Below are 15,232 nucleotides of genomic sequence, written 5' to 3'. Positions count from 1 at the left end.
TTCTTCGAGGCAGAGAGGATAGTCTCGAAGATTACAACCCAAGGGAGAGTCAACAAGATCTTGCTGTCCCATAACATCAAAATCACGACAGGAGCTCTTGTTGCCCGACCTCCCCTCAAGGGCGAGAGGAGCTGTACGCCCCTCGACGAGGAGTTCGCAACTTGGAGCGACGAACACCTCAAGGCCGGGGCCTTCCTACCTCTAGACCAGTACTTCGTGAATTTTCTGAATTATGTGAAGCTGGCTCCCTTCCAACTGCCCCCTAACTCCTACCGCCTGCTAGCGGGGCTGAGGTACCTCTTCCTGAGGCACGAGTGGGAGGTCCCGACCCCAGCGGACATCCTTTCTTCTTCCTCCTCAAAGCCAACCCGGATCAACGGGGGCGAGGCGATGGGTTCTACTACTTGACCCGATTTCCCAACTCTCCTGCAGTCATCGAGCTACCCAGCCACCCCAACTACTTCAAGGACCAGTTCTTCATGTCGAAGGGGTTTCGTAACTGTGCATACCACTACTTCAACCATCCTTGCAAGTTCTCTCTATTCTCAGCTCGCAAAATTAGCACATTGCTTTATTTCATTTCACACGTGCTGACTTTAACATCATCGTGCAGCCATCTTTGCGAGGACGGCCAAATCGGTGACCCTTGGGGGTCAATACGAAACCTTGGTGGGGCTCCCATCAAGTGAAAAAGACTACTGCCAGCTCGTATCGGATGAAACGATGCTGGCGTGTCAGTTGGTTTCTCCGGGCCAGACTTTGGCCTTGAGGAGGTTGCGGCTATCCTAGTAGCTCGCGAGCTGGTGCCTGTCTCCGAGGGGGATGCTGCAGACAGTGATGAGCAACACGAGGAAGACGAGGTGCCACTCGTGCAACGAAAGCGGGCTCTCGAGGCTGCCCAGGGTCTCGACGCAGATCAGATTTAGTCCAGGGCAGCAGCCAGCCCCTCCGGCCAAGGTAACCCATACCCGTTTAGGGACTTAGACAGGGCCGCCGCGGACCTAAGGCTTGCTAGGTTTAACCCAAGCTAGCTCGTACACCGTCACCAAGATGACCTAGACCTTAGCATATCCTTACTCCAGTGTGTAGATCAACTAGTGATGCACCATGACATTGGCCGTCCTAGGGGAACTGTAGTAGTAGACAACACCCTGGCTTTTAGGTCGGCCTTTTTTTAGGAGTACGGGACCAACCTTAGGTCGTGGCCCTCCCTTCTAGAGGGTGTAGTTGCTCTAGGGCTTAGGCAGTATGTAAAGGAGTCCAGTCCTGAGGCGGATCCGGACCCAGAGCCCCCTCTCATTCGCGAAGTCATAAACTTAGATCCCCCCATAGAGGCTCCGAGGCCGGAGGTCGTGGCACTAGATTGCTCCTCTATCTCGGAGTGTAGGACTTTTGGAATAAATCTTTTAGACTTTTCTTGTAATGAAGTAACCTTGCATGTATACTAACGCTCCCTTCTTTTTTGTTTTAGGCGAAGAGATGGCCCAGCCCGGAGACAGCGTCCTGCGGTCCATCTTCCAGGGGGGGAATCCTCCCTCCGGATCGTCCGGGCCACTGGTCAAGAAACCCTGGCTGACCAAGAAGACTCCTCCTGGGACCATCTCCAAGTCTCCCACTAAGCAAAGGGGCTAGGTTCCTGCTGCCGCAGAGAACATGCTCCCACCTCCCCCCGCAGCCTCCGATTCCTACTCGGGAATAGGAGGTACCAGCTGGAAACCCGCCAGCTCCCACTCCCACCGTGCGCATCCCGGTGAACACTCAGGCCCTGGAGAAAATCCCTGAGGCCTTCCGAGGGATAGTCTACGAGACCGCAAGCTATACGGTGAATCATTACTACAATGCCACCCCGAGGGACTTGCGGGAGATTGAGACGAGGAGCCCCAAGAATGTTATGGAGTCTTTGCTGGGGATGACCCTCACGGTAAGTTTATTTAGCTAACTTTTTTTGTTTTCTTCCCAGCATCTGCTTCTTTGCCTTACTTTCTATGTCTTTGCAGGCGGCTTTGGCTCTACACCGCAACATAGCTCGGTCCAGGGCCAGGTTTGATGAGATCAGGGGCGAGTTCCAGACTGCTCTCGCGTCTGCACAACCGCAAGAGAAAAATTGCAAGGCTGCCCTGACGGCTGCAAAAGAAAGAGAAAAGGCCGCACAGGTCGCCTTGGCTGCTACGAAGGCCGAAATGGAGGCGGCCAGGGCTAAGCAATTGGAGGTCGAGGCTACACAAGTCTTCTTGGCTGCTGCGAAGGCCGAGCTCGAGGATGCCAAGGCTAAGCAGTTGGAGGCCGAGGCCACCACCATGGAAGAGAGGGTGTCTTCTAGCTCCTCCATGAAGGCCATGCTCTATAACTGCTGGGCCTTCAACCAGGATGGCGAATTCTCCTTCCTGGCGCCTGAGGTGAGGGAGCCATTTCTCGAGAAGTTCAAGGCCCGCCTTCAGCAGGAGCCGCCTTCTGAGACTGGGGAGACTTCCGCTGCTGGCGAGCAGGAGACCAAAGGGGTGACTTCATCGAAGCGGCCTGGGGAGGCCTAGGAATTTTGTATTCTTTACTTATTTGTAGCTTTTACCATGAGGTTTTTCCTCCTCGAGACAATTGGTTTCCCTGACTTTCATTTCAATTTATTTTTAATAGTTGTTATTATTTTTTTTTGCGTGTTTGGTAAAAACTTAGTTTGCGTCAGTCTATTGACTTTTTCTTCGAAACTACAAAGCACTGCCATTCAATTTTAACAAACTTTAAAGTTTTTAGGTCCTGGTTACATCCAGGACGGTTAACTTTAAAAACTTAGTCCGTGTTAATTATTATTGATACCTCGTGCTTTTTAAGAAAAACATCGATTAACCAATTTGAATCAACTTCTAAATTTTAGGACCTGGTTGTATCCAGGACATATTTGATTTTAAAAACTTAGTTCGCATTAATTTTATCGACACCTCGTGCTCTTTAGGAAAAACACTTGTTAGTCAATTTAACTAATTCCAAGTTTTTAGGACCTGGTTGTATCCAGAACATATTTGATTTTAAAAACTTAGTTCGCGTTAATTTTATCGATACCTCGTCCTCTTTAGGAAAAACACTGGTTAGTCAATTTAACTAACTTCCTAGTTTTTAGGACGTGGTTGGTATCTAGGACATATGCCCCCCAAGTAAACAGAAAGAGATCTTTCTTGGTTACTTGGAAAATGCTCTTCTAACACTATCCGCACACAGAAACATACAACGATATACAAAATTACTTCTCATTTTTTAATAAAACGAGGCGGCTTTCATAATTAAGCCTTACAAAAGTATGATTATTGATAATATTTCTTTAGGTGTATAGCATTCCATGTCTGTGGGACTGCTTCTCCATTAGGTCGAGCTAATTTAAAGGTCCCTTCCTTCACAACCTCTATTATCTGATAGGGTCCTTCCCAGTTTGGCCCCAAAACACCGTCCTTGGGAAAACACTGGCTAAGAAGACTCTTCGGAGCACCAGGTTGCCTAAGCTAAAGATGCGTCTCTTGACCTTTGAGTTGAAATAACGAGTGATCTTTGGTTGATAATGCACGAGCTGCAGATGCGAAGCTTTGCGTTTTTGGTCAACTAGGTCGAGGGACGCGTTGAGCAATTTGTCGTTCTGTTCTTGGTCAAATGCCCAGACTCTATGTGAGGCTATCTTTGTTTTGACGGGAAGGATGACCTCGCTCCCAAAATTCAGGGAGAAAGGAGTGTGACCCGTCGAAGCTCGATGCGAGGTTCGGTATGCCCACAACACCTAGGGGATCTTTTCAGGCCAAACTCCCTTGGCTTCATCCAACCTCTTCTTAAGGCTCACTTTTAGTGTCTTGTTCACAGCCTCGACCTATCCATTAGCCTGGGGGTAGGCCACGGAGGAAAAGCTTTTAATTATGCCGTGCCTTTCGCAGAATTTGGTGAAGAGGTCGCTATCGAACTTGGTTCTGTTATCTGACACGATCTTCTTTGGCAGCCCGAATCGCCAGACTACATTCTTAACCACAAAGTCGAGGACCCTCTTTGATGTAATCGTAGCTAGGGGCTCCGCTTCTGCCCATTTTGTGAAGTAGTCAATAGCCACCACCACATAGCGAACTCCTCCGTTTCCCGTGGGCAGGGCACCAACTAAATCAATTCACCAGATCGCGAATGGCCACGGGGACAAGATCATCTTTAGCTCGACTGGAGGGGTCCGGGCGACCGTGATGAACCGCTGGCACCTGTCGCAGTTTTGGACATAGGAAATCGAATCCTTCGACAGAGTGGTCCAGGTTTTGCCCCCCAGCGTGATCCCCACAAAACCCCTCATGGATCTCCCGAAGAAGAAATTTTTGCCTCGTCTGGTAGAACGCACCGAAGAAGAGGTAAAGAAAAACCACGTCGGTACAACGTCCTGTCAACCATTGTATACCTCGAATCCTGGTAAAGTACCCTTATCGCTTCGTTTCACTCTTCAGGTAACTTTCCTGTTGTATGGTACTCAACTAGGGGAGTCATTCAGGTCGGCCTAGTGTCGATCATTTCGACCTCCTTCCTGGCTTCCTCTATGCTTGGATTTTTCAAGAATTCCACCAGTACCAGGCCCAAAGTTTCGGCCTCCCCGGAGGTGGCACGCTTTGCTAAGGCATCAGCATTGGAATTTTGCTCCCGAGGTATCTGTTCAACTAGGTTGTGCTCAAATGCGGACAGCTCCTTCTTTACCTTGGTTAGGTAGGCCACCATCTTGGTTCGTCGTGCTTGGTATTCTCCTGATAACTAGTTTACCATGAGCTGGGAATCGCTATAACACTGGACGGAGCTGGCCTTTAGCTCTTGGGCCACCCTTAGCCCAGCCAGTAAAGCTTCATATTCGACTTCGTTGTTGGATACTTCGAATCCAAATCGCAACGCAGAGTGGAAACGATGTCCCTCCGAGGATATCAAAATGTCTCCAGCTCCGGATCCATTCTCGTTAGACGAGCCATCCACAAAGACTTTCCATGAGGCTCGTACCGGTTCTTCCACTAGCTTTTCTCGGAATCCCGTGCACTCTGCCACAAAATCAGCCAGATCTTGGCTTTTGATTGTAGTTCACAGTACGTATAGTATCTCAAACTGGCTGAGCTTGATAGCCCACTTCAAAAGATGCCCCGATGCCTAAGGTTTCTGCAAAACCTGCCTTAAAGGTTGTTCGGTTATGACGTGGATTGAATGAGACTGGAAATACGGCTTGAGTTTTCTGGAGGCTGTGATAAGGCAGAAAGCCATTTTTTCCATCAACGGGTATCGAGATTCAGCTCCGAGAAACCTCTTGCTAATGTAATAGACTAGCTTCTGAGACCGGTCTTCTTCCCGGATTAGTACGGCACTAGCCGCATCTTTCGTGACAACCAGGTAAAGAAAAATAGGCTCTCTCGCTGTTGGCTTAGACAACACGGGCGGCTCGGCTAAATGTACTTTCAGGTCGAGGAAGGTATGCTCGCATTCTTTGGTCCACTCAAATTCTTTATTTCCCTGGAGCTGGTTATAGAATGGCAAACACTTATCGGTTGATTTGGAAATGAACCGATTAAAGGCTGCCACCCTTCTTGTTAGACTTTGGACGTCTTTTCGTGACCGGGGCGATGGCATCTCGAGTAGCGACCTGATTTTATCGGGGTTCGCCTCTATTCCTCTGGTGTTGACTATGAAACCCAAGAATTTTCCTGATGCAACCCCGAAGGTACACTTTTGAGGATTCAGCCTCATGCCGTACTGCCTTAAAATCTTAAAACATTCTTTCAGATCGGGGACATGGTTATCGACAGTTTTCGACTTGACCAACATGTTTTCAACATACACTTCCACGTTTTTCCCGATTTGATTAGCAAACATCCTGTTGACCAACCTCTGGTATGTAGCTCCTGCATTTTTTAGCCCAAAGGGCATGACCTTGTAACAGTAAACGTTAGTTGGGGTCATGAAGCTAGTGTGTTCGTGGTCCGCCGGGTTCATGGCGATCTAGTTATAGCCCGAGTATGCATTCATAAAGGACATGAGCTCGTGTCCCGCCGTGGCGTCTACCAATTGATCAATTCTTGGCAAGGGGAAGCAGTCTTTGGGGCAGGCTTTATTCAAATCGGAAAAGTCAATGCAGGTTCGCCACTTCCCGTTGGGCTTCGGGACCAAAACAGGATGGGTGACCCAGATCGGGTACTTTGCCTCGCGAATAAAGCTGCATTTTAAAAGTTGAGCTACTTCCTCGTCTAAGGCCTCAGCTCGGATCGTGCCGAGGCGCCTTTGTTTCTGGGACTTCGCAGGCACGTTCTTGTCCAAGTTGAGGGTGTGCGTGATGAGCTTAGGCTGATTCCTATCATGTCTTCATGAGACCAGGCGAACACATCTAGATTCTCCTGTAGAAATTTTAGCAGCTCCGCCTTCCTCTTATTGCACAGGTTTTTCCCGAGCTTCACCACTTTAGCGGGGTCTCTCGGGTCGATGTTCACCTCCTCGAGCTCTTCGATGGCCTGGAGCTCGGATCTATCTTCACCTATCCTTGGGTCGATATCATAATTTAGGGTGATCCCCTCCCCATTTGCTTCTTGAGGTTTTTCTATCTCCGGAGTAGGTCCTACCTCCTAAGATTCCTCATCCCCGATTTGAATGATAATCGTCTGCTACCCAGGTCGTGATTTTCCCTTCATGGAAATGCTATAGCATTCCCTAGCAGCGAGATGATCACCCCGGACCGTACATATCCCCATAGAGGAGGGGAATTTGATTGCGAGATGGAAGATAAAGGTTATGGCCTCAAATGCCACCAACGTAGGCCAGCCCAGAATAGTGTTGTAGGCGGTGGGACAATCGATAACCACAAATTCGAGGAGCTTAGAGACAGTTCGGGGCCCCTCTCCCAAGGCTATTACTAGCTCGATTGTTCCTATTGCTGCCGACCCTTCTCTAGAAAATTCATACAGCATCATGGAGGTGGCCTTCAGCTCGGTGACAGACAGTCCCATTTTCTCCAGCATGGACCGGAACAGTAGGTTCACCGAGATCCCATTATTGACTAGTATCCTCCTAACTCTCCGGTTGGCGAGTTGGGCGGTTATGACCAGAGGATTGTTATGGGGGAACTGGACATGACTAGAGTCCTCCTCAGTAAAAATGATTGGTTGCCTCTCCAATCGTTGTTGTTTGGGTAGATGCTGCTCCTAGACGAACTCCACTCCGTTATGAGCCTTTAACTCATTGACTTACCTCTTCTGGAAACCTTTGCTCGTGCTGGCCAAGTGGGGTCCTCCGGAGATTGTGGATATCTCTCCCCCTATCACAGGAGGAGGGGTATCCTGATTTATCCGGGGCTCGGGCTGATTTACCGGAGCTTTCGGGGCCGGTTTACTAGTAGGAACTCTGTCCCGCGCATACTGAGCCAAGGGTCCGGCTCAGAAGAGTGTCTCGATCTCATCCTTCAAATGCCTACAATCATCAGTGTTGTGGCCAATGTCGTTGTGGAATCGACATAACCTGGAAGGGTCCCTCTTGGCCTTCTGGTGTTTCAAAGGCTCTGATTTTTTTCTAGGGGAGGCGGGCAGAGTTCGCTAGGAAAATGTGTTCCCTAGTGTTTGTGAGATCTGTTTAAGCTACGTAGACTGGCTAAAAAATTTCCACGGGCTTGTTCTTCTTTGGACCGAGCTGGCCGCCCTCGCTGTACCCTTTTCTCTTTCCTCCACCCCCTTGGTTATTCAGTGTAACGGTTTGAGTCATTTTTACGACATCCGTTTCCACTCCAACGGGCTGATCAGGGGTTTGGCTGGTTCAGGTGACCGACGCTTGTGCCTCTTCCAGGTTTATCCATCCCTGGGCCTTGTTCACGAATTCATCCACCGTGTCGACACCTTTTCTCTGTATCTCTTTCCATAGCCCGCCTCCAACGAGGATTCCAGTCCTCAAGGCCATAAGCTTGGAACTATCGTCTGCGTCCCTGGCTCGAGCTGCGACATTTGCAAACCTGCTCAGGTAAGCATTCAAAGGTTCCCCGGGTTGTTCCTTCACGTTCGTCAGGGTGTCAGCTTTGACGCGGGCAGCTTGAGAAGCTCGGAACGCCCTCTTGAAGTCAGCAGAAAAATTATTCCACGAGCTGATGGACTACTTTTTACACTGCTTGAACCATTGCCTAGCTGGCCCAGTCAAGGTGGAAGGGAATATCAAACACCTTAGCTCGGGGCTGATGTTATGGGCCATCATTAAGGTGTTGAACATACCCAAATGATCTGACGGGTATCCGTCTCCATTGAACTTAGACAGGTGGGGCATCCGGAAACCCGGTGGGTATGTTGTGGCTGCTATGCTGAGGGCGAAAAGCTCGAGTTCATCCCCCGAGTCATACTCGTCTTTCTCCTTTTCTGACAAGAGCTTCTTCATCAGCTTATCCATTTGAGCTAAACGCTCTAGGGTTTGGTCCTTAATCCCTTGGTTGTTCTGGGGCTGTTCAACAGCTCCAGTTCCATTGTACGCGTTAGGGGGGTTATTGTCCCTCCAAGCTTGAGCTTGGTTAGGTGGGACATTCCCACTGTCCCGTACTTCAGAAAGACCATCCCCTTGGTGAGCATGACTTCCACTTCTAGCCGGATCCTCCCTCTGCGAAATGAGGCGATCTCGAAGGTCAGCCCTCGAGGTGGCCCGAGGGATTTGCGCCGAACTCAAGCAATTACGCAGGTCTCCACCGGATCTGCCACTTTGGTTGTTCCTGGTCCAGTAAATCCCATTGGAAAAGCTTGGATCCCGCTGCTGGGGATGAGGATCCGAGACCTCCTCGCACGCTCGATTGCGATGGCAAGGACCAGCGGGAGGAGGATTTCTTCTATTGCTCCCGTGTGCCGGAATGTATCGAACTGGACGGGGAGGAGATGAGTATCTTATCGGCGACGGGGGATGCCTAACTGGTGACGCGATCCTAGTCCCATTCGGGCGGATCAAGTTAGTTGTGCCCGTTCTATCCTGCCATCTCCGGCATCCTGTGCTCGGCAGTCTGACTGTGGCACGGGAGGGCTGGCTGGAGCAGGCTGTCTTCGCAAGCCTTCCTCGGATCTCCTCCGCGAGCTTCCACGAGCCCTTCTAGGCGTGTTCGATGGTGGGAGCGAGCTAGGAGTCGAGGTTCGGACTGATCGGCTGAATTGCTGATTGGCCTTGGGAAACTCCTCAAACATAGTTTCCTGGTGATGGTGTGACATGGGAGCAGAACTCGGGGTTGAGGTCCTGACTGATCAACTTGGTCTGGGCCGACTATCCCGGCAGGACTTGTAAGTTTCACTTTGCCTCTTTCCGATGTTAATGTTGGTTGTAAGAGGAGGTAGCCGGGCCAAGACCTCTTCGATTTGCTTGCTTGCTCTGGATAACTGACTCCTCAACTGTATGTTCTCCATCTCTATTGCCATCAGGAAACCCAGGTTCGGGTTTGGCGGTCAGGGCGCTGAACTCCCGGTGTTGTCCTGACCCATCAGCTGCTTTCCCGATCGCTGCTGGATCTCAGGGTTTTGCTCATCGGATATGGCGTCATGGTGGGCCTCCTGCCCATCATGTTGATTCGCCTCGTTACCATGTCTCAAATGAGTAACAACCATGATCTGGTGTTTGCGATAGCACCAATCTATTTCCTCTCAATGAAAGCACCAAACTGTTGACGCGGTTCTTCGCCAACAGGTAATTATACAAATAAATAGGATGGATTAGTGGTAATTGGTGAATCGTAATATGAAAATAGTTAAATTCTAGACTTGCGAAATTAATCTCATGGAAGGTGATCACTCCTTTCTTTTTAGGTGATTCGAAGGTTAAAAACCCTCTAGTCCACCAGTCGATATTATTGATATCTCTTGATTATATCTTACAGAGTACTTCTTTACAAGAATCTGCCAACCCCTTGCAATGCCCAGGGTCTTGTTATTTATAGGAAGAGGATACTTGGGTTGGCAATGGGGTCATCCCGTGATCTCGTTACCCTTCACGTCATCTCTGTGACACTGATGATTAACTCCTAAAACCTTATAGTGAAGTGTGGTCTAATCAATAGGTAAGGAGGGGCTATGGGCCGTACGGCCCATACCATGCGTGGGATGTCTGAATACACACATTTATACTGCGTGTCCGAGAATTCAGGAATGGAATAGACACGAGATGTCTGATACATGCACGTTTATATTGTGTGGTTGTCCTTACAAGGATTCGGGTGTCAGATCTCTGCCGTATTACGAGCTTGATGTAGCGCCAGCTCATGATATCCATATTGCTGACCCGCTGCCTTCGAGTAAACTGCTAACTCTCTAAATAGCTCGGGCTGGACAAACGGAAGCCTGTAACAATAGCTCTGGGTGGACGATTTACACGTGGCAGATCGAATTAGGCCATTTTCCAGCTCGCCAATAGTGTGCGGATATTTAGGGCGTACAAAATAATATTCATTGATTTATTTGCTGTTTCGTTAGATTGATTTACACTAAATACTTTGAAATTATATCTTAAAAAGTGAAGATAAATCCTATATTTCTATATTAACTTGTGCTTAAATAGAATATCTAATTTTAATAAGTGATGGTTTGATTAATTTCTACTATTACTAAAACTTGAGAATCAATGTACTTATAAATATTATTGAACTTGTATATTGTGGATTCTATTATCTTAGTAATCTTTCTTCTATCATCTGGTTTACAATTATTATTTTAGTTATATATCCTGTCTTTAATTTCTTTATTATTGCCTTCATTTGATTTTCTTGTCACAATATCCCATCATCAATCTTTGGAGCTAGGTTAGAGTTTATTAATGTTGGTTTCAAATAGTTTTCTTTTTTATTTTAGACAATTCCTTTGGGTTCGACATCCTTGTTTACACGAACTTTATATTATATATACGATTCTTGCGCTTGGGATTTACTTATTTAAAACGTACCCATTTTGGGTCTACCACATAAGACAATTTAAAATCTATTGTATAGACTGAAATAACAAAATTTGATTACTGGACCTATTATATAGTATTTGTGTTGTTTTTGATACATATTATAAGTGTAACAAAACATTATAATTTATACAATATAACAAAACAGAAACAGTATCAAAATAATCAAATATAGCAATTGGAAAGTGTTATGAAAAAAGTTTATGATTAAACTACAAATTTATAATCAATTACTCTAACGAAATGTTATTATTTAACATTACAGCAACTAAAAATGTGTTATTGAAGAGTTTAAGATAACAACGAACATAAAGTTTGAAAATTGTTATAGAAAAGATGGGACTTATAATAACAAGGGCTATGTTGGCGATTTAAAAAGTGTTGTGAATACTTCCAATTAGCAGTTTTTAAGTGTTATGAAAACTATTTTTTCTTGTAGTGTTTCCAATGAAAAGTTATAGTTATGTGATAATTATATGTAATCAATTTAACTAACATGTTTTATTTGAAAGCTATATATTAGTTGAGAATAATATTAATTGACTTTTGATTAATTAATTATAAGAGAGTATATTAATTTATTATGTGATAATAAATTATTTAGATTTTATAAGACAAAGTTAATTTTAAATAACTAATATTATTTATCCATTTATGAAATAATACATTAATATTTTATTTTATTACTTGAATAAATAAATGAAAAAAAATGTGGAGCACCACATGCTGCTACACGCATGTTGTACCCAAAAAATATGAGTTGACATGTTTAGATCGTAGTACAAAATGATAGTAGATAAACTGATTTTTCCCATTTGAAACAAGAAAAAGGCAATCGGGTCTCTGGTTAAGGTAAAATATGAACTAATTATTCATTTAATTTTGTAGTTTCGATGTCATCAAAATTAAGACCATGTTCTAGGCCTAGTATTACGATGGAAGTTATTTCTGTTCATCACGATAGCTTGACAGTTTGGCTCATGATGTTAGCTCGTTGTTCATCACGATACCTACACGTCATGGTGTAACTATAGCTCGCGGATGACTGGCGATAAAGAAAATGCGCAAGCAAATTGTTAGGTCCAGTTTCGTACTGTTAGTAGGGTATATTTTAGTTAGTATTTGAGTTTATTTTATTTGTTTAGTGCAGTATTATGCTTATTTTTGTTTATGTTTCAGGTTGATTTGGTTTGACTTATAGGTGGGAGTGAAGAAAGTGGAAAATGATAAAAAAAAAGGTGATATTTGGCTAGTCTGAAAAAAATTGGAGTGTTCGGGGTAACTTTGATGTCAAATGGATCACATGAGGGTGTGCTAAGAAGAAGAAATCCAGACATAGCGCTTAGGCGCCATCAGTAGCACTCCAGCGTTGTCGAGTAGCAGAGAGCATAAATTAATGCAGGTTGTAGGGCTTAGGCGCTACAGTTAGCGCCCCAACGCTATCTACTTTCTAGAGAGCATGTTTTGCGATTTCTCTATACCGCCTCAACGCTACCTCATGGCGCCCATGTGCTAGAGTCCGTACGAAAGCAGAATCTAGGGCAATTTTCAAGAGAAAATTTGTTTTTTCACCAGAATTAATTAGGGACTATAAAAGCTTTCTTAATTACATTTGTAAAGGGGGAATCTGAGAGATCATATTAAGTAAGAAGGGGCTAGAGGAGAAACAAATCCTATAGTTCTTTTCCTTTATCTCTTTATTTGAATTATGTTAAATTCTATGTTTATGTTTGATTTAGTAATGTTGATGAACTAATTTTATTATTAGGGTTTCTAATTGACTCTCTTGAAACTCTATTATGATTTAATGCATTTATCTATTTCTTCCTCATCTGAAATTTACTCAATTTTTATTTATTGTGTATGTGATTGACTTGCACCTTTTACATACGATTTATGAATTTGAATCAAAATATGAAAAGAGAGATTTAAATATGAAAAAATTGAGTAGACGTAGATTTCAATTTCGAACGAGAGTATCAAATTGGTATATGTGATTTAGGGTTGTATTTATTGCTTCATGTTTTTTGAATTGACCATAGAAATATAGGGAATTCACATTAGGTTGAGTTTCCTATTTCTTAATTTGAATAGTTACTGCTTTTGTATGCCTATCATTTTAGTGGGAAAAGTTTCAGTAGTAATTGCATTAAAGAATAATAAAGTGGATAGTAGAGAAGATTATAATTCCTAATTGTTTTCAGTCTGAATCTTTGTGTTCTTGTTATTATTTAACTGTTTCAATTTTCATTTATTTGTGCTTTTTTGTTTTTAAATTTCACAAATTCACTTTTTGTTAGACAAATAGAAATTAGGAATTAATTATTTGGTAATTGATAAATCAGTGTTCGTGGGACGATACTAAGTCTTTCCAAGATTTATTACAAATTGCAATTATGTATACTTGCGTAGCATAAAATTCGCAACAAGATTTTGGCGCCGTTGTCTTGGACTGAAAAATTTATCAATATCAAAATAATTAATTTTATTTCTAATTTGGTTGTTCTGTAAAAAATTTCTAACTTCGTTTGCTTGAATTTGTTTATCTCTATTTTAGGTAAAAAAAAATTATGCATAGAAGGAGGGGAGCAGACAGTATTGCTCCTATTAATCTTGATATTGAGAAGACATGCAGGTAAAATCTTAGAAACAAGAGGGTTGAGAACTTCGCTGTTGCCATGGCTGATAACACTAATAATGATGATGTGGTGAGTAATGGTAATGAAAGAGTGGAGTCAACACCACCAGCAACACCAGCTTAGGCACAAGCTCAAATCTTGTCGTTCGTAGTTTGAGGGATTATGTACTCCCTACTGTTACGGGGGTGCAAACATGTATAAGACCACCAGTTGTTACCGCCAATAATTTTGAGATTAAGTCGGCGATCTTACGGATGGTGCACTTTACTGTGCAATTTGGTGGCTTGCCTTCAGAAGATCCTCACATGCACATAGCTAATTTCATGGAGCTTTGTGATACTTTCAAGTACAACAGGGTTTGTGATGAAGCAATCAGGTTGAGGCTTTTCCCATTTTCACTAAGGGATAGAGCCAAAAGCTGGTTGAACTCTTTCCATGCGAATTCTATCAACACTTGGCAAGATTTAGCTCACAAATTTCTGGCCAAGTTCTTTCTTGCATCAAAGGCAGCAAAGTTGAGGGGAGAGATTAATAATTTCTATCAGATGGATGGTGAGTCTTTATATGATGCACGGGAGCGTTTTAAGGAGCTGTTGAGAAAATGCCCCCATCATGGTATAGAGAAGTGGATGCTAGTCCGCGATTTCTATAATGGGTTTGGTGGCACTACCCGTACCATAATTGATGTTGCAATTGGTGGGGCATTCAGGAGTAAAAGTGCATATGAAGGGTATCAATTGTTAGAAGACATGGCTACTAATAACCATTAATAGTCTGATGAGAAGTCAACTTATGTGAGAAAGGTTGCTGGAGTGCATGAACTAGATGCCATCACCGCCTTGATGACGCAGGGAGCTTCTTTGACTAAGCAGTTGCCGCAAACCATGCTGTCAGCCAATGTTATTCAGATACACACTGGGTGTGAAATTTGTGGGGGTTCTCATCCTTTAGATCAGTGCCCGGAAGTTGATCTTCATAACAATGTTCCTATGGACCAGGCTTAGGTTCAAGCAGTGGGAATTTTCAGAGGCCTTACAATAACCCATTCTCCAACACTTTTAATGCCAGGTGGAGAAATCATCCTATATTTTATGGAGAAATAATTAGGGCAAGCAACCTCAATTCAAACCTCAATCTCAGCAGATCATGCCTCAACCTCGAGTGCTACCACATAAGCCACCAGTTCCTAAAGAGAAGTCAAATGAGTTAAAAGCTGCACTGTGGACCTTGACCAACTCTCAATCTTAGTTTATGACTGAAACTCAATCATCCATTAAAATTCTCGAAATGCAAGTGGGTCAATTGGAAAATTTGTTAGAAAGCATACCTCAAGGAAATTTTCCCAGTAATACTAAGGTGAATCCTAAGGAGCAGTGCAATGTAGTCTCCTTGCGGGGTGGTAAGGAGTTGGAAGAGTCAGTTGAGAATTATACTAGTCTTCCATCAAAAATGGATTATGAGAAAGATTGTAAATTATAAGAAAAGGTTACCGAGAACCTTGAGAAGAAAAAGTCACCAGTGAGTTTTGAGCACCACATAAAAATTCCATTTCCACAGAGGCTCCGGAAAAACAATCTTGACAAGCAATTTGCTAAATTTTTAGAGGTTTTTTAGAAGCTTCACATAAATATTCTATTTGCTGAGGTGCTTAAGAAGATGCCAACTTAGCTTAAATTCTT

At 44.2% G+C, this 15,232-nt stretch overlaps 1 non-coding gene across 1 annotated transcript; it reads right to left on the bottom strand.

Moving 5' to 3' along the window:
* Positions 1–14,065: 14,065 nt before the first annotated feature.
* On the bottom strand, positions 14,066–14,172 carry LOC133813433 (small nucleolar RNA R71). Its single transcript, XR_009884445.1, has one exon. It is a non-coding gene; the product is annotated as a small nucleolar RNA R71 (small nucleolar RNA).
* Positions 14,173–15,232: the final 1,060 nt, after the last annotated feature.

Source organism: Humulus lupulus, chromosome 1, assembly GCF_963169125.1.
Source record: "Humulus lupulus chromosome 1, drHumLupu1.1, whole genome shotgun sequence".
NCBI lineage: Eukaryota > Viridiplantae > Streptophyta > Magnoliopsida > Rosales > Cannabaceae > Humulus > Humulus lupulus.
The sequence above is the reverse complement of the archived record's forward strand: the minus strand, read 5'-3'. Positions and strand labels throughout refer to the sequence as shown.